The sequence below is a fragment of the Condylostylus longicornis genome, unplaced genomic scaffold, assembly GCF_029603195.1.
Source record: "Condylostylus longicornis isolate FDR11 unplaced genomic scaffold, ASM2960319v2 ptg000010l, whole genome shotgun sequence".
Classification (NCBI taxonomy): Eukaryota; Metazoa; Arthropoda; class Insecta; order Diptera; family Dolichopodidae; genus Condylostylus; species Condylostylus longicornis.
The window spans coordinates 1598163-1625508 of NW_026577979.1; positions in this window are offsets into that span (position 1 = coordinate 1598163).

Below are 27346 nucleotides of genomic sequence, written 5' to 3' on the forward strand. Positions count from 1 at the left end.
TGCGTATTTTAAAATTATAGTTATATTTTATTTGTATATACCTAAAAAATAATCCGAAACAACATCTATAATGAATTTAATATTACGTTCATAACACTATTAAAAAATATATGAAAAATAATGAAACTGTAATGAAGATGCGTGCACAAGCCCATATGAAGTTTGCATCTCATATCCCGTAATTGTACCTAATATCCTATAAGAGCTATCAGTTTTATTTCAAGAGTTAAGTAGAGTCTTTGAACTACTCATATTAAGTGTTCATTGAATGCATAACTTGATTCTTAAATTTTCTTTTAGAAGCTTCAACTTCAGTTTCCTTTTGTCTTTTAAAATTCAAATCAAAATATGCCCCGGTTTCTTAAACATTAAACTTTAATTCTAAATTTCAAACCCCGACATGGTATCCTAAAAGGTTTTAGTCTTAAAATTTTCCATTTCCTATTTTATTTCTCTCGCTTAAGAGTTGCGTTCACGTTGTACAAATTTGTGTTAAAAAAAAATAAAAGTAAAAATCATTACAAAGCAATTTTTTTTTCAACAGACTATTGAGGGGAACAAAAACAAAAAAAAAAAATTAAAAACCACAAAATAAAAACCAAAAATAATAAACGAAAATTTAATTTAAAATGAAAAAGAAAAAAAAGAGGAAAACTTAAACTAAAAGTCAGAAAAAAAAAGTTAAACAAAAATGAATGTAAAGACTAACAGCCGACAAAACGCCAACTGTATGGATTGAAATGAAAATAACAAAATCATTCCATCAGATGAGACCTCCGACGAAGTCGTCATTACGTTTTCATTTTTCCTGTTGTTTATTTACTTTTGTTTTTGCTCTTTTTTTTGTTTTTTTTGCAATATTTTTCGCAAGGCTGTTCACGAATTTCTGCGCGATTTATTTAATTCGTTCACTCTCTTAAAATTTTCTTCTCTTTATTCTTTAATTTTCTTTATTTTTGTTTTTGTTCTTTTTATTTCAAAGATCATGAAATAATAATAATAATAATAGTAATGAAATAATAGTTATGTTATACTTTAATTCTACACTTTGTTTTTCTTATAAAATAGTTGAGGATTTTTTCAAGCACTTTGCTTACTCTTTGGTTCTTCATGTTTATATTATACCTGCGTCTATATGTACATGGATCCGTCTGTATACTTTCAATTCTTCTTGTATCAAATTTTATTGTGATAAATAAAGAAATTGTTCTTTTCTTATTTTCAATTTATGTTGCCTGCAACAGTAAACATAAGAGCAAGGATAAGTAGATTATAATTGGTATATTACCTCAGTAATACACGTAAGATTTCGTAGATGATGTAGCTTCCATAATAATGATACACATGGATCTATTTGAATATTAACATTAAATGACTTCTGTAGCTGATTTTTTAATTTTATGCGAGATCAATTCCAACTGCTAATTACTTGAATTGGTTCTGATCTATAAAAAAATATACGTAAAACAAGCGGGCAGTTTAGAATTCAACTTTCTTATACAATACATAAAAGTTTTGCTTATACAATTTATAATTGTATTTTGTTTATATGTTACAAACGTAAGGCCAATATCATAACATACTTAGATTTGATCCTAGTTCATTTAGGCGAAAATATTTCTTATATGTTGGTCGGTAACTTATTTTCATTTTCAACGAAAAGATACAAAATTAATGCATCATTTCTGATGGATTAATTTTTGTTTTTTGTTTGTAAATCAACCTTTATTCGTTTATAAACTAAATGAAAGACAATCGTAATAATGAAAAAAAACAGGAATATTAAAAAAGCAGTGACGGCTCGTGCAAAAAAAAAAAGCGCCCTTCCGCTGATCTTAAATTAATTATCTTAATTGATCTGTTTTTTTGTTTTGCATTGAATTAAATTTAAGTTTTTTTATCCGGTCAGAGTTGCGTGCATTATAATCACATCATACAAGTCACAAACAAAAATTCGAAGTGCCCTATTTCGATTCGTGTATCTGAAAAATTTTCTACTCCGAAACTAACTATACAAATTCAACGATTTAAAACCTTTAATAGATTATCATTCCAACATCGTGGCCCTATAGTGTTAGTGCTCAGTTGTAGTAAATGAAACCGTAGTTCATTTATTAACGAAAATTTAAGTTTTGGGAAAAGCTGACGTCAGTAAATTTCTTCTATTTTACACAGACGCATATTAAGTGTTTGTTATGTAAATTAAACTCTTTAATTGTATTTTCATTCGAATTAAGTAATTGAGAACAGCTACTAACAATAATATTGAATTTCGTATACATTTCTTATTTAATAAAAATAATTATAATTTATATTAACTACCTATGTATATTATTTATCTATATGGATATCTTCCCTTTATTTCAATTCACCTCATAAATTATGTCAATATTATAAGAGATTAACATTCATAAGATGCCAATTTTTTTTTAACAATAAGAAACTAAACTAACAATTTTCCTTCGACTTAATTGCAATTCGCGAAACTGTGTGTCACCAAAAAATTTTAAGACTAACCTGACCTTCTCCATCCGATTACAAGGATCATCCAGTGTTTAAATATTCAATCTAAATAAAGGTACTTGCCTACACACACACTTATTTACTCGCCTGTTACAAGTTTATTTTGTTCTTTAAAAAGTCATTTGTTTTACTTTCATTGCAATTTTTTTTTTTTTTTGATTTTTTAATTTTCATTTCAAATTGTTTATGTACTTATGCAATATTAAACCGAACAAGAAAAAATCAAAAACATTAAGAACGCATAAAATTTGCAATTATCTCAAATCTTTTCAACTTTTCTATACCAAAATGAATACTTTAATAATATTATATACATACGTGCATAAGTGTGTGTGTATACAATTTTCAATGTATGTATGTATGTGTATTTTGCTAAAATATTATTTATTACGTAAACGTTCTTACTTCAAGATTTTTTCAAAATAATTCTTAAGTAAAATTTTTTTTGTATGAAAAATAAAATTTTTTTATTATGATTTTCGCTAAACTTGTTAAGTTTTACTTTATAACCTTTAAGATAAAATATTGCAAGGTTTAGCAGAGCATTCCAACCTTTTGTTATAAGCAACCAAAGATCAAAAGAGATCCATAAATTTTAGGTGGATTTTCAATACCTTATTTCTCGAATTTTTATCTGCTTCAACTTAAGAAAATTTTTCAATCTTCTTAATATTGTGAAAAGAGAACAATAAGAAAACTGTGATAGTGAATCCATTAATCTTATTTTCTTATCTTAAGATTTCTTAATATCAAGCAATTTATATAGAATATTGAAGCTGAATCTTTTTTTTTTATCTTACCTAGCTCCTGGGAGAAGTGCAGGAGTGATAATATCGTAGATAAAAACAAACCAGTTTCCTACATCAGTAGGTTCATTGAATAGGTGATGAGCCTACCTAAACTTGAATCTTTAGTACATATATTTATTTAGAGTGTGGCATTTCGTATGTTTTAAAGTGAAATGTTCAGTTAATTTTGCCCGATAAGTGATAAATAAATTACTAAATTATTGGCAGTTGTCTGTTAAAATTTGTATCTCATATAAATTGATCTAGATGCAGTCACCTGAAATCTGAAATGCATATTTTGTGAATTAAAACACAATCAAACAGATCTGATTTTTTATATTAATCGCACACAAAATGCAATTGCAATTTTTGTTTTGCCTAATCTTTGTTACAAAATTAAGGCTGAAGAGCAAATGTAATAGTGTTTCAGCTCTAGTATAATATGAAATTTTTAATTGAATTCAGAAAAAGGTTAATAAAATATTCAATCTGATAGTTGACATAACCGAGAATATTGTCTGTTATCATAACATTTTCTCATAAATATTCAATTTAGCGAGTTCAGAATTGTAATAGGGTACCAACTTATCTGGTTATATTTGTCCAATTTACTTCATTAAAATGATTTTTCAAATTAAACCTCACCTATTCTTATAATAATTATTACATAAACTCTAATAAATTTTCAGGTTATAAAACCCTGTATACCATTTTGGCTCCATATATGCATGCGCACACGCTTAAATAACCTTAACATATGTGATTTAGTTTTTCTGCCAAACATTTTAAAAATGTATATTTTATGTTAAAAACCGTTTTGATTATAAAATTTGTGAATATTTTTTGTTTTCCAACACAAATATTCACTTTTTGACCTAATCTTTTAACTCATATCTTTTACACATTTATAAATCTACGATTCACTTTAGTTTTAAGCAACGATTCCTACAAACATATACAAAAATTATGTACATACATCGTAAGAATAAAGAAAAAATCTATAAAGTATTCTTTATAAATAATGATTTTTTATGGAATGAAATATAATGATCAGTTTTTAGTTAAGTAAATAAGAAAAAAAAAAAAAAGCGTGTGCGCTTCCTTTTCATATCTATGTGAATTATGATTTGAGATCACCTACAGACATATCAGCATTATTCATACTCTTTATCTCGATTTAATATACGAATATAAATATTAAATGCCTTCAGAATTCTGCTCGTATTTTTTATTTCATATAATATTATTTAAGAATCACATACCTACTTACATGATGTATTCAATGATGTATAATATATATGTAGAAAATTTGCAGCTCAGTATTAAGGTAGAACAAATCTGTATATGGATATGTACATTTAGAGTTCATAAGGTTGTATGTTGTATATGATGATCTATAACAAAGATAATTTTTTTTTTTTAAAGATAAAATGTAATAAATTTTAAGGATAATTTGTTATATGTGTTTATATATAAAATTTATTCAAGGAAGTCAGCATAAGTACGTATGGTGTACTTGAATAAAGATATATTAAACAGGGTGTGCGAGACTCGATAGTACCTTCGAAGCAGAATTTTTAATGGTTATTTTTTAGCTATGGATTGTAATGAATGGATCTCCTGTTATTTATGAAATTTTTTACAAGTACTTGGTATTAAAATAAAGATCTGAGTTATCAGTTTTTATTAATTTTTAATTTACATTAAAAGTTATTGATATAGACTAACGGGTAATTTTGATTAAAAGAGTTAAAGAGGGAAAGTTGCCGAAAAAATTCAGAAAATTTTAATTTTGCACCCGTAAATCGGACATTTAATTCATTAACAACAATGAGCTTATTGTGATGTTCAAAATTGCTTCACTAACCTTTTTCTCTCTGTTATAATTTCTAAATATAAGAGAAAATATTACAATTGCACAATTTTGTGAAAAATCAAATTTAATGGCCTATAACTGGAGAAGGAGGGAAAAGGTTCTTTATAATTCCATCTGTTGTACACATTCTATTATTATGTGCTTCTATACTTTCTACCACCATATCAAATATTGAGGTAACCCTATTATAGTCTGGGACACCCTTCATATTATAGTTTACTCGATTCGGTATTTTAATATTGCACTCATTTTCATACACTTATAAAGGTAGTTTGGAATTTTATATTTTTTTTTTTTTGTTTTTTATAGAAATTTAAGAAAAATAAAAATAAATAATTTCTTTTCTTTGGAATAAGTTAAGTTATTATTTAAAATTAGTTGGTTGCCGAAAACATTATATTTTTAACATTTGAGTTTATTTACTAAATATATGTATATTATAATATAAATGACCTACCAAGTTCAAGTCATGTCGTCATCTGTCATTAAAATAATATGGTTTGGTATTTCCATATATATTGTACGTACATAGAACATAGAAAAGGATGATTGATGATAATTTTTAATTTTTTTTTTTAATATGGAAAAAAAATTGAAGTAAATTTTTATATAGGAGTAATAAAAAAGAAAATATTTAAACAATTAAAGTTTAAAAACCGCAATAATTGAAATTTCATTTTAGATTAAAGAAATATTTATGGTCATACATATAATTATTTTTTGAAAAATTGATATAATTATAGAATACTATAACTAAAATAAAATTAACTTATTAAAATCGTTATAGCCTACGTAATTTATCGTTGTACCCACCAAGTCTGGAGTTATTTTAATATATTAAGAAGCAAATTAAATATTTTTTACTCATTCCGATTTGCGCTCAATATGGAGAAGTACATAGTGTTTGAGAGAAAAAAATAAATTTTAATTTTTTTCGTTTAATCGAAACGTGGTAATTAAAACGAATATATTTGATCTTAAACCCATGTTTTGCAAAAAATTCCATTTCGATTTAATAAATTTAATCTAAAACTTATCTTTACATGGTCTTAGATTTAAGTAAAGTGAATTAAAATTAATTGAAATAATTCTCTTAATATTATAAAATTTTGCATATTTTTAGGAGCAATCTTAAATTTTCACTTATTTTCTAATAGTAGATGGATTAAAATTAGAACACACTATTAATTTAATTGAAGCGTAACTATATGGTTTTGGATAAATTTCGATATAATTTATCATTTTTCAAATTTTGAACAGTAATAATTTGACAAAATTTGATAAGAATTTGTACTAAATGCACTTATGTGTTATGTACCAGAAAAATGAAGTTCCTGTATATGTGTATAAAAAGAGTTATAGTAAAAATTTAAATTTTTATATAAGAACCTCACTATTGCTAAACAAGTTCGGATATCTAGGAAGGTACAAGCATAATGGATATCCTACCAATTTAATTAAAAAAATGTCCTGCCCGATCTTATAATAGAAGCTAAAAAACAAAAATTCCCAAAAATCACATCATATTTTTGGGATCCTATTTTTTGGGCCTAGGTCGAAGGGCTGTGAAAATATTACACACTCATATATTTGTAAAAAAAAATTTTTTTTTAATTATTCGAAAATTTTCCGGCTTCGTATTATTAAATTTGTTCTTTCACTTTCCAAACCGCTCTTAGGTATGCACCGATTTCAAAGTTCCAGTATAATTCGATATTAATATACAATTCCTTTTATGCATTATAATTACTGAATAATGCAGTAAAATCGTTTTACTTTAATTTTAAAGTTAAGAGTATTACGAATGGATCTTGAAAATTTATTCAAATTTTACTAAAGATTTGAAAAATCAAACTTTGTCGGATTTGTTAAAATTAAAAATTAAACACATAAAAACTAACAAGGATAATTTTTATTGAACGACTTACATAATAATGAACTACTACAAAAACCATAATGAAAAATATATTTAAAAATTGGAATTCGTTTTACTTTAATTGTAAGAATATACTTTCAATTAAAATAAATTAGAACTAATCGAAATTTTTAACAAAATATTCGAAATTTTTGCTAGAATTATAGAACACTCAGAGCATAATTAATAGAATTCAATTGAAATTAAAATTACATTGGTAAATTTTTGAAATTTCAAATTTTTTGTTCTACTCCAGGATACTTTCTGACTTCAGATTATATTACGATAAAATTTAAATTTTAGAAAAAGAAATCTTAAATATGTAGTCATTATGATTCACATATCTTCTAATTTGTGAAAATATTTTTAATCAATCAAAATTTGAGATGAATATTTGAAGTATTTTCTTATACCCTTATAATTGCTCTAATATTATAATATATCCTACAATAAGATAAAGAGCCTGTTTTTCGTAAGAGTATGCATCCTACAATTAATTTATAGAAAAAAATATATGTAATATTCTTTTGGAGTCCTAAATTTATTTTCACATAAAAATTATATTCTATTAAAGAAAATGAATTTCAACAAAAAGCTATATTAAACATCGAAATATTTCAAAAGTTCACGAAGTCAAATTATTTATTTCTAGTATTTAAATTTCGAAAAGAAATTTTCACGTTTCATTATTTAACCGATTTTTAATTAAACGTCAACATTTATTATAATTTTTTTTTATTTTTTAATTTTTTCTTTTATATTTTCATTATTATTTTCCTTAATTAAAATCAGAAACCGAGAAAATCAAAAACAAAGAATAAAGTTAAGAAGAAGGGAGTCAATTAAAAAAGTATTTAACCACAAAATAAATAAGCGAGCAAGAAACTTTTGTCCATCTTTTATTTTTGTTCTCCTTTTTTGTTTTTTTAGTTACAAAATTTTGTTGTTATGTAATTCCTTTGGAATTAAATTTGATTCCCATTGATAAAAGTTTAAAAAATATTTTCTCTTCTAGACTTGATTTTGATTTTTTCGTTTTTCTTCTTCTTCTTCTTCTTCTAATAATAAAATAAAGAAACATTTACAATAGAATGAAATTAAGAAAAATAAATAAACTAAATAAGAAGAACAAGAAAAACATATAAAATAAAATTTTGGAAAATGAAAACTTTTACATAGAATTTTCTTTTGGAAAATTTTTCCCTCAAGAATTTTCATTTAATTTTTTGTAATAATATAAAGTTTATATATTTTAAGAAAAATCATCTAAATCAAAAAAAAAAAAATTTTCCCCTTTTTAGCACTTTTCCAAAAAATTTTTGAATAAAAGTGCTTATTAGTTTCACTCTGTCCATCCGTCCATTCGTCCGTCCGTCCGTCCGTCCGTCTGTCCGTGTGTCTGTTTACAAAACTTCTTGAAGATAGAAAGCTGAAATTTTGTATGTACATAGATCACTACTAGAAACTTATTTCCGTAGAACAAAATTTTTACCTATCTCCCCCCCCCCCCCTCTAGAAGTTATACCCCCCAAAACCCTAAAAATGGCCTTTTTTAACTATTTGTTGCAATGAAACCATAAGCATTTTTGAAATTTTGCAAACGCAGAAATGCAGCGGCTTGCTTCCCCTAGCGCGGTATACTATAGTTAAACTTTAGAAAAACAAAATGATCGTTCAAATTTACCGTTATCTAAATTCTTTTTTTTCCAAATTTTTGATTTCGTTTTTCTTCTAGACCCCAGCCTGTAGAAGCTTGATATTTTAGGGGCTTTTAGACAATAACCAATAGTTCGTTTCGTTAGAAGAAAACTTTTTACCATCTTCACCCCCTCTCAAGTTATCGCCTCTTGAAATTTGTAAAATTTGAATTTTTAACACCTTATATTTCCGAAACCACAAGCTTTTTCAAACTTCTATAAATGCAAAAAGCTAACGTTAAATTCCATGGCATTAAAAAATATAATTATTTTTCTTAACTCATACAATTAAACCTTAAAATCGAGCTTTATGTTACCCCTCTTTATATTAATTTAGTCTTTGAAATAAGACTGCATAAATCGCTCATCGTAAATATATGCAATCTTAGAAATAGTTTTGTATATGAATGAAAATAATTTTAATAGTGTGATAGGTATACATGGACTGTATTTAAAAGCAGAATTTTCACTTGTTGAAGGGAAAAGTGCTACAATACAAACCATTGGTTTGACCCAACTTTATTATTTATTTATTTTTTTGTATTTGTTTTGTTTTTCTTAGATTTTTACTCCTAATTTACACTCACTTCATATTATCCTTACATTTTATAAATTATGTACATACGCTTGCACGCATATAAATTGTACAGACATCCTAATAATTAATATTATAGATCATATAGTTATATTTATAGTCCTTTATCTTTTCTATTATACCAAATATAAAAGTTTAAATAACCTGATCAAGGATTTTATTTCATATATCCTTATAAAAAAAAATTCTTCTATATATGGTATAAAATTTTTTGAAACTTAATACTACGAGTATAAGAAAATTCATTTATACAAGTTCTAAAATTATATTATGATTCTAAATAAAATGGAGATAAACTTTTAATCATCACATTCTAAAATCTATATGTATATATTCCTATATTAATAGAAACGATAAATAAAATCAAGTATTTAGTAACGATAAAGCGTTCATTTCTCGGTTGGAATTGAAAAATTATAATATCGAAAATTATGAAAGAAATCTATAAAGCAACTTAAGAAAAATTCCGGATACAATTTGCAATAGTAGTTCAGGATATTAACAACAAGATGTACGATTGAGTGTGAAAAGATCATAAGTTAATTTTATAATTTATGAAGGAATTTGAATTTTTACATTAGTTCTCTTGAAATTTTTCATTGCAAAATGCATTTTACCAAAAATAGCACGCAGTTAATAGTTACCAAGCGATCTGGAATGAAATTTTCTTTCGAATCACGTAATCATTGATTAAATCACCAGATGAAATTAATAAAACGGCGTAAGAGTAACCGAAAACGCACACAATTTAATTAACATCGACGTTTGGATTGTTCAATTTATTTTCTATGCAAACTAATCAGTTATTTGTTTGAAAATTTATAAGATTTCTATTTAATTTTGTAATATTTTTTGAATTTATTCTAAAATTTCTAAATAATTATTTGAAATTTTGCGCTATTGAATAGTAGCCTTTTAAATTTTATGCAGAAAAATTTGATTAAATTTGGTTAATTGCTGGTAATTTGTAACCACATGTCACCATATAAAATGATCCTTAATTAATACAATTTTTAATAGCTTTATATACAATAACACACCATAACACTCTATTAATCATACACAAAATTTTAAATTAAAAAAAAACAAAGCAACAATAGACTCATTTCAATACACGACGTCAAAATTCTTCACCAATTTCTCATGCTAAAAATAATTTAAGAATAAGGTCGGAAATTAATCATTCTAATTTTCGATACGTTCATTATAATGATAATACTAAAAATATCCTTTTTATACCGGGAAATCAAGAAAAACAAAATAAAATATTTATATAAAATAAAAAGAAAAAAAAAACTTATGTAAAACTTCTTCAGTTACACAATTAAGTTTCATTCAATACATGGTATTTAAATTGGCATATCTTTTAAAAAGTTCACTAGAAAGTTTTTCCTCATGCCAATAAACAATCATAATAAAAGGCACATAATATTATATATGTACAATATTATAGAGAAAAACCGAACCCTTTTAATAAAAATATTTTTCGAATAAAAAAAAAATAAATAATATGGTAAATAAATTTTATATAAAAGCAACAATTTGAAAAATACAAAATTAAGAAAATAAACGAATTATTACTGGCAATAAAAAGATATTCCACATAAAATTGAATAAATTTTCGTTGAAAACTTTCAAATTGATCTATGGGGATTAAAATTGCTTTATAGACAAAATGTATGGTGTATAAATTGTGATCTTTTTCTATGCTAAATAATGTATAAAATTTTTACAGTTATATAAAATTCTAATCAAATTTTTATTTATAAAAATTTTACAAAAAATTAAATTAAATGTCTTACAGTTTTATTCACAAAAGTTCTTAATAAGATTTAGAAGATCAACAAAAAAAAAAGTACCTAATGTCTCAAGAAAGCAAACTTCTTTTTGACTGTAATGCTTTATTAAGTTAAAAATTTCGGAAATGTAAGTGTCTTTTTTTAATAAAAATAATTGCCAGCACGAGCCGGGCACGGTTTATATTTTCAGGAATTTATCAATTTTTCAAAAAATTTTAATCTCATACTCAATGGATCATATTAAAAGGATCAACTACAATTATTCACCATATATACTTTTTGTAAGCTTAGAATATTTTAAATTTTAGTACATGTCGTCTTTAATATTATAATCATTAATAATTAATTCATAAATTAAACAGTATTAAGTTAGAACTTTTACAAAAATTTTTCATTCACAATATTGAATTAAAAAATTTCAGAAAATTGCATACCTATAGGCAAAATTTTTTTTATTAAATTATCAAGCTGGCTTTTTTTTCAAATGAAAATATTTAACCATTTCTCCGGGTAAGAAGAAGAAATCCAGTAGTTAGGTATATCTAAATACAAAAACAATCATCAGTTTAGCTTTAGCAATATAGTGCCAAAATTATTGAGAATATAGTCACGATTGTTAAACTCAACGAAATGTTTTCAACGACAGGTTTCCATATATGCTATATTTCGAAAATTAATCATTTATTTTGGACTTAATTTTGGAATGAATTGGAATACATAAACCTTAAGTTTTAATATAATATACGAGTATGTACTTTATATACATATATTAATTTCAGATTCTTAGAGGATCTTCTTCTAAGATTAGAGGATCTGAAGAAATTATAAGACATTGTTTCGTTTTTTGAAAAATTTAATAAAAATTACTCAAAAACGAAATATAACAATGCTTATACTCTACAATTAAAATAGTTTTTAATTATTATGAATAAGAAACTCTAAAATATATTTTGTAAAACTTTTTATAACATTGATATAACTTGGCTTTAAGAATGAACTCTTTCGAATAAATCTTTTACTCTAACGCTCTATATATAAATTTAATATTCATAAAAAATCATCTATATAACAACATATATAACAGTTTATATAACAGGTTATAGAATAGTATATTATTAATCAAGAAAACGGATCAATTTTGAAACTTTCAGGATACAACTAGTTTACTTCCGGTTTCCTGAAATAATAATATGATTTCTGCTGTTGCATATATATGTATATATATATATATATATATATATAACATTTTAAACTATACAACAAATATTTCAGTCTTTCTTCTTAATTAAGTCATATTCATAAATGAGTTCAAAAGAAAAATATTTCTTTATGGTATTCCAATAAGTTACAAGCAGTTTTCAACTAATTTGTGGATGTGTTTGTCTGTTGTGTATTATTTACAATATAATAAAATGCTTTAAATATTTAAAGTTCGAAATATATGTAGTGGTACAAGTACATGCAAATGTCAGAATAAATTTGGTTTTTACACCACTATAAAACTAAAAATCCTTAAACACATTGTACATTTTGGATAATTTGTTTCTTTTAAATGCTACTTTTATAAAGAATCAAGTTGAATTATAAAGTGTTGTTGAATTATTATTTTTGAAAAAAGTTAATACAAAATTTATTATTATGAATTTTCTATATTTACAGTAGAATCTGATTTATATGAAAATTCAGAAACATATTAAGAAAAATTCGGCAGTTCAGAATATATGGAAAACTTTTCGTTTTATTAATTTTTGTAGAGATCGGATGCTTATGAGAATAACTAATGGAAATTTCTTTTAATAATATCAGATACCTATATTGAGTAATCGGATACCAACAGAAATTTGGTATTGTAACAAAGTAACTCATTCAATCTATTTGGTTGAAATTAAAATTAAAATCCATTTTAAAAAAAATTTTGTATATTTCAGCCAAACCCTTACAACGAAATTGTTATGATATTGTATCGATATACAATTCAGAAATTGTCATTTATAAGCTAAATTTTGCCTTAATAAATATTATCATTACAATTCGGATCCTAAGGAAATTTATTCTGTTATTTATTTATACTGTTTTATTCTTGTGCTTCCCTTAACAAAATTCAAACATAAGATGCATCATTTTTCTATTTAATACAACTCATCAGCATGACTTTCATTTTTAGCAAACAAGAACATTAAATTCCATAGAGAGTTACAAAACACTAATTTTTAATATTTTTAACAAAAAAAAATCTTTTAGCGTAACAGAGAGTAGCCGATTCTTAAAAATTTTACTGATAAATTTAACTCTATGAGGACATTCATAGTACATCATAGAATAACTAGAGCAAGATTAGAGCGACTTACTTTCGAACTCTTAAACTCTTCAAATTAATTTGTAATCTTGCATGAAGTTATTCATTTTTAACACTAACTTGTTAATAGTGGTATAAGTTTTGAAAAACTATTTTCCTGAAATTCACCATGTTAGAAGTAATAGATACTTAATAAATTTTAAAAACTTAAAAATTTATTACTGAAATGTTTGTTTTATTATTATTCGACTGTAAAAATGTTCTTTACATTATAATGCGCTATATGACTGAATATATGAAACTTTCAAACTTTTTTACATTAAACTCATTTGAAATTATGCTTTTAAACAAAACTACAGCACCAATAATGCAAAAACACAAAAATTATAGAACCAGAATATGTACATTATTACTGGATTTTGTAATTTTTAAAATTAATTATTTTCAGCATGTTCATAAACTCACATAATTCAACAAACCAAAATATTGTATACGTACGTTTTATTTTGTACTTAATGAAAAAATTTCAATTTTCATTAGTAAACTTTGAAAATATTATCTTCATTTTCATAATTTCCAACTACTCGTATATGAGAATATTTTAAAACCATCATATACACTTATATGAACTTTATAATCTATTAAAAATTGTTCACATAAGCATCATAATTGTTGTGGATTATGGTTTTTCTGTTAATAATAATTGAGTAAATATTTGGTGTTCAAAGTGCTTACAACATCATAGTTAATAATTTTTTTAATTAAATTTAATTTATGTACTTAAAATTCTTTTTCAAATAAATTAAATAATTTTGTTTTTTTTTTTTTCGGTTCATTGATAATTAAAAATCTCTTAAAATGTCTTAACAATTAAAAATATTTGTGAAAGTGGGGAAATCTGTAATATATTAATACTAAATGTAAAGAGAGATAAAGAAGAGACAATTGATTTACTCTATTAAAATAAATAAATTTATTATAATAAGCAACTATTGACTGAAACTCTCTCATAACTCTTATGTTTACATAGATATTATAAGTGTTTAGTATGATCTCAATAAATGTGTAGTATGTTTAGAATTAATTACTGCAACTTATTTAACAATTGTATAAAGTACACTCTCAACTGCTTAATATTTTGCTCACTATCAACACCTGTGCATTAAATGAGTGTTATAGATTTAAACTCAATCAAAATAATTGACGATATTACGAGAGAATTTTAAATTTTTTATCTAATGATATACAAAAGCGTGTTTAATGTTGAATGAAATAAAAAGTACTCATGTTATATTAAATAATAAATTAAGAAGACTTTAATGTAGCTGAGCAGTGTTGTGAGAAATTTTTGTTATTATACGCAAAAGCTCTCATAAATGAAATTTCAGAAGTCTATATGGTTATGTACTGGCTATGTATATCAAAATACGATTTTTGAATTTCCAACAAAATGTCTAAATTTTTTAAAGTCATATACATAAAATGGGATGGTGGCATAATCAAATTAAATATAATATTTGAATTATAAACAAAGGGGATTTAAAATGCAACCTGAACGTAAATAAGATTTTATTTTCAGTAAGAGTAGAAATCTGCTTTCATTAAAAAAAAAAATTTTTTTTTTCTTCTCTTATCATTATTCAAATATGATAAAACTTTTTGGCAGATTTTGTTAATCTTTTCAAATTTATCTCCAAAAAGAATTAAAAACTTTTTACTGTCTTAGCGCACCTGTTCAAAATTTCTCCAAAAATATCCAAAAAAGGATATTTATACCATATATATCTTTATATTATTATATCTATTATTATTTCACATACTTTGAATACATAACTAAATATTTATGCCTCTTGCATAAATATTTAGTCTCACTATTAATACAAAGCCGAATTAAAAATACTTAGGTATAAACACACATACAATTATAGCAAAGTTATAATATAAAATTAAAAAATTCAAAATAATAAATTTCATTAAATAAAGTTTCTTGCATAAAAATTATTCCATTATCTATTCTAAAAGTTGGCAACACTGAATAAAAATAATATTTTATTGTCTACAGAAAAAAGTATGATTCTTCAGTTTATTGGAGTCAAAATGCAGTCATTCAAATTATTGGAAGGTGGTAATGAAAAGATATTGTGAGATTTTTTTGATTATTCTGAAGAAGTTTAGCCGAATTTGGTCTATGATTCTAGCCGAATTTGGTTTTTTTTGTGTTGGAAAAATGTGTCTTATTATTGCTTTGTAAGTTTGAAGCTTTAAATTAGGGTTTGATTTAAATTTCATAACATACGTTACCATTTAGCAGAGTCGCCGAAAAAAGGCACCAATTTGCAAGTAGATACATTAAGTTTTATGACATTATTTTAAAGAGGGAATTACTCATTTATTTGTTATTAAAATATATTGGTAATTTCACGTGGTAATGAATTGTGAAGATGAGAAATTGTTCCAAAATAATCACGCTTCGAATTTATTATCCATTATTAATTTTTATGACAAATTCATATTTATTTCCGTGCATATTCAAAGCTTAGTTTTATTAAAGCATTTGAATAACTTATAATATAATATTTTGCTAAAATATATACAAAGTTTATACATAAGAGTTCTTATGTAAATATTGTTATGCTTAATTACTTATTTCTTTTTATACTCGTACGAATATATGTTCGAAGGGTATACTTAATTTGCCTTACCGTTTGTAAAGCTAAGAAATAATGCTCTAAGATATAGACTCAAGTGTATGTTTTTGATCAATGTCGAATTCTGAGCCGATTTAGTATTATCTGTCCGTCCGTCTTTCCGTCCCAGCGATAACTCAAAAACTAATTGAGCTAAGTTCATCAAATTTTCACAAATGATTTCCTGTAGTAAGTGTCAGAATCCTATTTAAATTGAACATGATCGGGGTACTGGTTCGGGTAGCTGCCATACAACTTCAAAATTTATTTAGCTATATCTCAGAGACTGTAAAAGTTAAGACATTGAAATTTCGCACAAGTACATATATAAGTAGGGCCGATATATTTAATAAAATTTGTTGAAATTTCTTGGTTCATTCTGGTAGCAGCCATACAATTCCAAAAGTTATTTGGCATTATCTTAGAATTTATTGAAATTATAACGTAGAAATCTCGTGAAAGCAAGTGTATATTATTAGGGCTGTTATATGTGGTAAAAATCATTGAAATTTCTTGACTCATTTCTCATAGGAAATATTGAAAACACAGTACTGAAATTTTACATAAATTAATATGGTAATATGACAACTTAGAGTCAAGGTCCGTCCCAATATCCCATAATAAGCTATGGCACACAGAATAACAGATTCGTACTGGTATCACAGAGTTGACACGGTCAGTTCTATTTTTTCTCGTATTAAATTTAATATCGACTTGCAGAACAAAATATTTCCATGAATAAAATACCATTAAATTAAGAAAATCATAATTTATTGGTAGAAGTGCATAACAGTTTAAGGCAAATATTCGGTGCACGGTAACTACTTAAATGGCACAGTACTTCTTAAATTAAGTTTTCAATAAAATTTGTAATCAAATCCTTCGTAACTTATTTATTTAATCCCTCTTAATAAACATCAAGAAGAAAATTTCCCATACTATAAAAATTCAAATTTTTAAGGAAATTTTCTCACAATTACTTTTATGTCAGAAAATTGTAGTTTAGACTCATTAAAATCTCTTTCCCTTATCAATGTTAATTTCTTTGAAAAAAGAAAAACAAAGAAACAACAAAAAAAAATAAATCTTTTTTCTCCGTGAGAAAAGGACAAATGAAAGTTTATTAAAAAGTCAAAAGTTATGGTAAAGTTTTTTTTTTTGATTATAAAAAGAAAAATGAAAAACGTGTGGCTTCCATTTTTGTTTTACCACTTTTCTTTTCATCTCTCTTTTAACTTAATTTTCAACTTTTATTAATAACTTGACTATAGAGAGTAACTAAGACGGGCACAATAATTTTTGCAACATTTTAATTTGTACTGTCAGAATGTAAAAAGAAATTTTTGATTAATTGTAAAAAATACAAAATCATAACAAAAACAAAAAAAGCTTTGAAATGAGGAAGTTTTTAAAGAAAATTTTAAAAGTGGAAAATTACAAAGTAAAAAGAATATTTTGTCTGGTCTATTTTTAACCACACAAATTTGTATAAAAGTTTTGAATTTTAAAATTTTGAAATTTAATTAATTATTTTTTGTTTTGTTAAAATTTTTGTTGTTTTAATTCTTAAAATATCACAATATTTGATATTTGTAGACTTGTTTTGAGAAAACAATATTATTGGAAGGAATTTTTGTGAATTCTTGCAGAATTCAGGAAATTTTGGTTTTATTTGTGTAGACTCATATGTATTGTAATTGAATATTCATCAACACTCGTGCAGGAAAATTATGTTTTGAAGCGCATAACGGATTTTGAATTCTGTTAATGAAAAATGAATTTTTACTTAAAATATTTAAAAGAGTTACAAAAATTCATAAGAAACCAAAACATCTTCTAATCTTATTGAATTATTATTCTTCAATAACTGCTTTTAAAATTGCTCTGACACACAAATTTCTCTAGTAAGCTATTATTACCCTCATTCAGTAAAATAGAACCTATGTAACAATATTTCAATACGTTTCTCTTATGTCTAACTCAGAAGAATTTAATTTCTTAATTTCCAATTTATTTGTAAATAAATAATTTCGAAAAAGGCATCTTTCTATGTGGAATATGCACTCCAAAAACCTTTCTTAAAAAGCTGATAAACAAAACCCCACAAAATATTTTTTTAAATTTTAAAAACACAAGGAAGAAAAATTATTTGAAAAAAAGGATTTTGTAATACAAAAGAACTTAATTTCATCTTGGCATGCTTTCAATTAAACATTTTGTTAATTTTTTATCACACTTTTATCTATATAGGTATGTATTCATATATGTAGTGTATGTAATTCCATTGCATAATTATATCTATGCCTTTGAACTACACTAGTGTAAAAAGATTTGCTTTTGCACGTCAATATGATAAATCCGAGAACTAAAATTTATACCTTCTTGTTGTTTTTGTTGTTCAACTTTCTTTATTCCACACCTTAAATTTTTTTTAATGCCTCACTTTCCTACGTACATGCTTACATAATTAAATATAAATAGAACGAGAAGTTTACATTTTTCTTGAAATATTCCATAGTACAAGGCAAAAACTTTTCCAATTTTAACCTTTTGATTATTTGATTGATTTATATTATTGGTTGGATTGGAATATCTACTTGAATTTCCGCTGTAAAAGGATAAGAAATACAAAAACAAAAAAAAAAACATATCGTTAAGATAAACTTTTACTGTTTTTAATTGAACTAATTAAATATCTACGAAAAAGTTTTTCAATTTGAAAGTTGAACATAAAAAAAAATTTCTTTTATTTCTCTTCTTTTTTTTTAAATTGAAAGACGACTGAAATTTTATTTTTTTCTCTTATCAAAATGTTAATTAATTATTTAGTTTCGTGAGTTCTCAATTATTGCTACCTATGTATAATTAAATTTTATTCAATTCTTACATATTATTGTAATTGTACTTAGGTAGAAATATTTTATTAAAATTACTTTAGTTTACTATAATTGAACATGATAAGAAAGATGTAAAGAAAGAGTAGGAATTTCAATGGGAAAATTAAATTAAAAACTCATGTTTAATATGTTCTGTGTATGAGTACAGCACCTTTTAACAAATTTTATACACCTGTATTATAGAAAAAGCATTGAAAATCTATGCACCAATATTGTTTGACGATTCAATTTTGTAACGTATGTACGACTGGCTTTCAAAGTGAGTTTATACGAGTAATTTCAAAGATTTCACAAAATTTGAACAAATTTCTTTGAGATTATTGCTTTTCTTTTTATGAAAATGACCCTGTTGAGGATTATTGAGCCAACATTGAGCTATGAATTTCTTTAATTTCCACTTAATTTTTGTTTTTTTCACAGACTACTAAGGTGACCTACTCTACACGAAAGCTGAAAGTCAAACGAACAATTAATTCATAATTAATTATTATTTTGGTTTTATTGGATGATAAATTTTCAATTTTGTGCTAATATTATTCGATCTTCCATTTCTCTTATATTGCACTGCTAATAAATGACAATTGTACTGTAAAAATATTAAATACTATTGCAGTGTTATCATGTGTAATAGAGACGAAATACGAAAAATTTTAGCACCTTTAGTTTAAATGTCTAAATTCTAGCTACGTATGCGTTATTATACGTAATGAATTGTTTCAATTTGAGTAATATTTTGAAAGCAATAATAATTTCTAGTTAACATTTCTTCTTCTTCTTCTTATAGCGTTACAGCCCTTGATGAGCTTTAGCCTTCTTCACTATTTCCCTCCAATTTGATCTATCTCTTGCAGTCGTCCTCCAGTTTATAATTTCTAATTTTCTCGCATCGAATTCTATGTCATCTAACCATCTATTTCTTGGTCGTCCTCTTGCTCTTGTTAGCAGTGTTCTTGCATTTAGTATTTGTATTTGATCTCTGTTTTCGGGCATTCTTATGACATGTCCGGCCCATCTTAATCGTTGGGATTTTATAAACTTTACTATGTCTTCGTTCTGTGTAAGTGCATATAATTCATCGTTAAATCTTCTTCTGTACTCATTATTGCTTAATCTAATTGGTCCATATATTTGTCGTAATATTTTTCTTTCAAATCTGAGAAGATAGTTTTCGTCATTTGATGTTAAGGACCACGTCTCACAGCCATATGTTATTACTGGTCGAATGAGCGTTTTGTAAACGTTATATTTCGTTTTTCTCGATAGCAGATTTGACTTCATTAGTTTTTTGTGTGCATAGTAACATCTGTTACCCGCCTGAAGTCTTTCTTGTATGCAATTTCGCATACTGTTATCATTGCACAATAGAACACCAAGATATTTAAATTTTTCGATTCCCTGAATTTCCAACTCGTCAATTTTTATATTCTCAGGTTGCCGTCGTCGCTCATTTCTTGACAATTTAAGATATTTCGTCTTTGTTTCATTTATATGCATACCAACTTTTATTACTTCTGCTTTTAGCTCTTTAAATACCTGCGCCATTATATTGTAATTTTTGCCAATGATTGCTAAATCATCTGCATATGCCAGTATTTTATGAGACCTGACAAAAATGTTGCCTCCTTTGTCAATGTCTCTAATTGCATAGTGTAAAACCATATTAAAGATTAAAGCGGAAAGTGCATCCCCTTGTCGTACACCACTATTTATTTGGAATGATTCCGATATTGCACCTTGTATCAAAACTTTGCTCGTAGAAAACTTCATTGTCATGTTTATTAAATTGATCAGTTTTTTTGGTACACCTAGGAATCCCAGGGCCGTTGAGATTTTCGTTCTGTCAATACTATCAAAAGCTTGTTTAAAATCGATAAATATAATGTGTAGGTCTACATTGTACTCATAGCTTTTTTCCATAATTTGTTTCATTAGGAAAATTTGATCAATTGTAGATCTTTGACACCTGGATCCACACTGATACTCTCCTATCTGTTCTTCATAAAATGGTTTTATCCGATCATATATTATGTTTGACAGAATTTTATAACAACAGTTTAGTAGTGTGATGCCCCTGTAGTTCTGGCACTCTAATTTGTCTCCTTTTTTATGTATGGGACATATTAAACCTACATTCCACTTATACGGCATGATTTCGTCGTTCCAAATTTTACATATTATGTATAATAATTTATGGAAGAGCGACTCTCCGCCATTTTTCAGTAATTCTGCCGTAATTTTGTCTTCCCCTGGTGCCTTGTTGTTCTTAAGCTTGCTTATAGCACTTCGCACCTCGTCTATGGATGGTGCTGGTGTTTCTGGTTCTACTGTGTATATTGCGGGGTCGTTTTCATCATTTGCTATTTCATTCTGTACGTATAACATTTCTTTATAATATTCTTTCCATCGGTTCATTATGCTTTCGTCTTCAGTTACTATGTTATTATTTTTGTCTTTGCATGCACTTAATCTAGGTTGGTATCCATGAACTTCTTTTCTTATGTTTTCGTAAAAGTTTCTCGCATTGTTGCGTCTTTGTTCCTCTTCTATTTTCAGTATTTTGTTTTTTATGGCAGTCTTCTTTTTCCTTTTACATATTTTTGTTGCTATTTTTCTTTTTTCGATATATATATTTCTATTAGCTCTCGTATTAGTTTGTATCATTTTTTTTCTGGCTTTGTTCTTTTCTTCTATTGCTGTTTCACATTCTGAATCAAACCAATTTGCGTTTCTTTGGTTAGCTTTTATACCGATTACTTCTCTCGCAGCAGAGATAATACTATTTTCTATTTCGTTCCACTCCTCGTCGATGGTTTGATTATGTCCCTCGAGCGTATGAAGTTGTAAATATATCGTGTTTTGGTATTCTTGTAGTATGTTGTTATCCTTTAGTTTATCACTATCCCACTTAGTTCTTTTTGCACCTCGTTTTTTCGCTACGTTTGCTATTCGTTGTCGTAAAGTCGCGCCAACGAGATAGTGGTCGCTGTCAGCGTTCGCACCACGGTAGCTTCTGACATTTATTATAGAAGAGCTCCATCTGCTTGATATGAGTACATGATCAATTTGATTTGCAGAGTTTGTGCCAGGTATTCTCCATGTACCTTTATATATATCTTTTCGCTGAAAAGATGTACTTTTTATTCTGAGTTGATGCTCTTCGGCGAACTGGCATAAGCGCATACCATTATCATTTGACGATTGATGAAGCGAGAACCTACCAGCTATTTTTTGAATATGATCTTCTCTTCCAATCTTAGCGTTAAAATCACCCATGAGTATCAGTGTGTCGTAACTACTCATTGTTTCGCATAAATTACTGAGATTTTCATAAAAGTTTTCCTTTTCTTCTTCGTCGGCATTTTCAGTTGGTGCATAGGCTGATATAATTGATATATTGTTAAATTTACCTTTTATTCTTATACAACTCATTCTTTCGTTGATTGGAGTAAACCCCAGAATGCATTTTTGAATTTTGTTGTTAACAATAAACCCAGTGCCGTATAAACCGGTTCTTCTTGTATGGCCACTATAGTGGAAGGTATATTGGCTTTTTTTAATTGTTCCATTCCCTTGCCACCTTACTTCTTGGAGAGCTAATATATCGATGCCATATTTTAATGTTTCTCTAGCAATTTCTTGCATCTTTCCTGCTTGTAGTAATGTTTGTATATTCCAAGTTGCTAATCTTAAATCATAATCCTTTGTACTATTCCTGGTCATTATTCCGTTATTTCCATTATTTATGTAATTTATCCGAGGCATCTGTGAAGAATTCGTAACTGCTGTTTTTTCTGGAGGGGTTCGTTAGACCACTGCCAACCCCCAATTAGGAGGACCGAAGCACTTGCGATTTTAGTGTAAAATATTACCTGATGGTATTATTTTACCTTCCAGCGGCCACCACGGGGAGGTAACGCAAGTACTTGACTAGGAATTAAACAGTTGCAGCGCTGGGTCAGCGACCGGTCAGTGCCTACCCTGTTTATCCTTGCCCAGACCGCCTAGTTAACATTTAGAAATATTTTAAATTTATATTTAAAATATTTAATAGATAGCCAAAAAGTGAAAACACCATTAAAATAACTTTTACCTAGAGAATTTTAATTAAACTTTTAATTACTAGATCAGTAATATAAGATTTTTATCATATATGAATGTCTGTAAAATATACAGTTAAAAAAAAAAAAACTCATACACACGACAGGATTACGAAAACGGATGGAATGTTTGATGTTAATCTGCAATTAAAAGAATTGCTATAAGCTCAATAACGAATTATTTGTGATATACAAAATTACCTTTTTTCTCAAAAAAGCAAAATATTTTTAATTTGTACTAAATCTTAACCGTATATACATATGTATACATATATGTGATTTTTTACTCTTTTTAGGATTGGTATTTCTGTGATAGCAACAATTTTTTATGAGCACAAAATATTAAAGTTTTTAAACTATTTATAAGATAATTAAGCACATATAAAAGTTTTATAATTTAATTTTAATAAAAAAATAATAAATTTCCTTTCTAATTTGCAAAAGTTCAACATTCATCTGAAAAAATAATGTCACAAATGCAAAAACTTATTTTGTCAAGAATTGAAATTGAGTCTTGTCTTAGTAAATTAATTTATTTTTGAAATACTAATAGAATTTAAGGACAAAATTATAATTTTATTGTTATTAAATTATTAAAAGTTTTAGAACTGTGGTTGGTGAACAAAAATGAAAGAACCTTATAGTAACAGTTGTTTAAGATTGTAGATCTATATAATTATAAACTATCAACAAAAAATTAGGATGACCAAATGAACAACATAGATAAAATTATTTAGATAATGTAGTTATGGCAGACAAATTATCCACATATGGAGAAATTTGATACAAATATATTAATCTTGTAAAGTCACAAGAAAATAATAATATCACTGCTTCACCGCATTCCGAAAGCCTTAAGATTAAAATATTCAATACCAATATAAATATTTAAAACTACTATTCAAAAATATTTTCTATTCGAATTTTTCAAAAAAAATGACTGTAATTACCGTCATCGAAAATTTCGTACCTGAAGCTTATCTGCATATACTCGTAAAATTACATTATTTATTTTGACCTTAAATTAAAAAAAAAATGACCACAAATTTTGCGAGTTTTTTGTATTAATACCTAAAAATTTTTAATTTCCAACCTATCTGAAACCTAACGACATTTACAAATTTTTGATACCAGGTATTTCTTAAAAAAAATTACTACCAATCTTTCGAGCTTTTTTCATTGTTACTTAGAAATTTCCAAGTTTTGGACTTGCAATAGCTTCATTTCAGAATGAATTACAATATATATATATATACGAGAAAATATAATATGCATAAATATAATTATCAATAATTTTATCATTATAATGAAAATTATTTTATTTTTTAAATACAAACAATTAAAAACCTTATGATACCATTATACATTAAAAAAAAATAATTATTTCAATCACATATAAATATGCGCACAATCAAGAATTTTTTTATGGCCGTATTACTTGAATCTTAAATATAATTTATAATTTTATTATTAATAATATATTTTGGATAAAAAAAAAAAATAAATTTTATTTAAAATAAACAGTGAGCACATGACATATCAACTGATAACCTTAAGTTGAACTTTTACTGGCAAAAAATCTCAATAAAAAAAATTGGAAAACTTACGAAGAACACCTCATTATTTTTTATAATGTTGACAATTTTTTTTTTTTCTATAATATTCGCAATGATAATAATAATTCTTGTAGTTTGAATTTTCTTATTTTCAAAAAAAATTTGAACTGATCCACACCCATATAAAGAATTGCATGTAATTCATGTAATGTACATGCAATATGTGTGTACTTATTTCAATAATAATTATAATCAATAATAATAATATAAAAAGAAAGAAAAAAAAAACAAATTAAAATTAATTTTTTATTAAAAGCCAATTAAGATTAAAATAATACACTTTATGAGCTTTAACAAAATTAATTTTTGACTCTAAAGTTAATAAACTTTTTTTAATCTTAAAATTATTGCATAGAATTCATTAATAATCTCATATATAAACATCACCTGGAAAATTATTAAAAACATAGAAAAAAAATCTGATGTGGTCAGCACATAACCGACCGCAATGTGTATTGTCTAGTTAAGTGAAAGTGTTACAGAATATTATAAAAATGTCTGTTATATACTTCTTTCCAATTTTTAGGACATTAGTAAGCTTATAGTTAGCATACCTAGAAAAATGTAAATTTGGCTCTTAGTAGAGTTTCGCTTTGTGCTACCCGAATTCCCTGAAATGCTCGCCAGTTAGTTTCGGTAACAATCAGAACTCAAATATCAAATTTCAAGAAACTCCATCAATTCGTTCCGTAGATATGGTGAAAAATGTAAAATCGGCCCGCAGATCAGTTTTCGAGCCCTGATCTTTCCAAAAAATTTATATGTTCATTGTTTTAATACAAGGAATTCAAATATTAAATTTCAATGAAATCGGTTGATTATTTCTCTTTATATACACAAAAATGTATATTTGGCCCGTAGTAAACGTCCAGTTGCTGACGCCTGATTTCTTCCAAAAGTTAGGAGGTTTCATCGCCGGTAGAGCAAAACTTATATATAAAATTTCAAGTAAATCGGTTGAATATGTTCTTCAATATGCTCAAAAATGTAAAACAGGCCCGCTAAAAAGTGCAGTTCCCGAGGCCTGATATATACCAAAAGTTGATCGATCCGTGCCATGGTGGAAACAAACTTACATATAAAATTTCATCAAAATCGGTTCAGCCGAACTTGAGATACACGCGTGCACACACAGATCGACAGACCGACAGACCGACAGACCGACAGGTTGCTAAAAATAGTTTATTTACACTTCCCTACTATGGAGAAGTACGTTCCCACCGAAAACTCGATATGCAAAATTTGTTGCCATCACATAACCTACCTATTGTTTACACAATACGGTCGGTAAAAATTGGAGAGTTGTTCTAGGAAACTTTAAATTTTCAAATATTAATTTAAAAAAACTAAATTAGTAGGTAATACTTGAGTTCATTAGCGGCCACACCTAAAAATTATATGAATTAAATTAAATTGCATTTAGATTATTATAATAAGCAGCCTGGCTATCAACATGCGTTCAATTTTGTAATTATTTTTAGACTTCTCAATAATTATCACTATTTTACTGAAATGACAGAGCCAAAACTGCTCCATATTATATTAATAAATAAAATCTTATTAAACATTGCAACTGAAAATTGTAAAGGGAAATAGAAAATCTGCAATCAAGAATTAAGAATAAATGATTAATTCCAAATTTCGAAGTAAGAGTTTCACATTTTGTGATTCGTAGATGTGAATTTTAAAATTTTGAAAATATGCTTTTAAAAAGCTTGATAATATTGAAACAGAGCTGTTTTTTAACCCTTGACATTTGAAATTGAGAAATGTATCGAAATTTTGAGATAAGCCTTAATTGTATATCAGTCAATTAACAAGACTGAAAACTTCGATTCCGAATAACTGATTCCGAATTTTTTACTTTAAAACGTGAAATTTTAATTCTAATGCTGAATCATTCAGTCCGAATATACTTTCTCTTAAACATTTACTTTGAATAATCGACTCCGAATTTCGAAATTCCGAATTCCGAAACTCCGAACATACGACTCCGAATTCTTAATTACAAGTTTTGAGACTTGGAATTTTACTTATTTGAATGTAGAATACATAATATAGATTTTGTTTAAAAATTTGTTGTTTAAAATACTATTTATGATTGGCATTATGTTACTTGACGTTTTAAGTATAAATTACAATAACTTTCAAAGAATATGCCAATATAATTTCTTATATCATGTGCACTGAAATGCATTACATGTCATTTTCCAATAATTTTTCTTAATAATAATAATAATAATCTTGTAGGCGGTAGAACAAATTTATTATACATAACACAATCAACATATAGTTTTTTCACAAATATAAATAATTCGTTTTCTATAAAATTAAAACCAACGAAAAAAAAAATTTTTAAAATTTGTCAAAACTAACTTACACACTATAAAACATGTACAAGTTTCTCAATATTCTTAAATAATATTCAAATAGATAAAGTTGTTTTTAGTTATTTATGCAAAAATATGAAAAACAAAAAAAAAATAACTCAGCATGTCATTAATAAATTCTAAAAAATAAATCTTTTAAAATAATCATATACAATGAATTTTTAAGCATT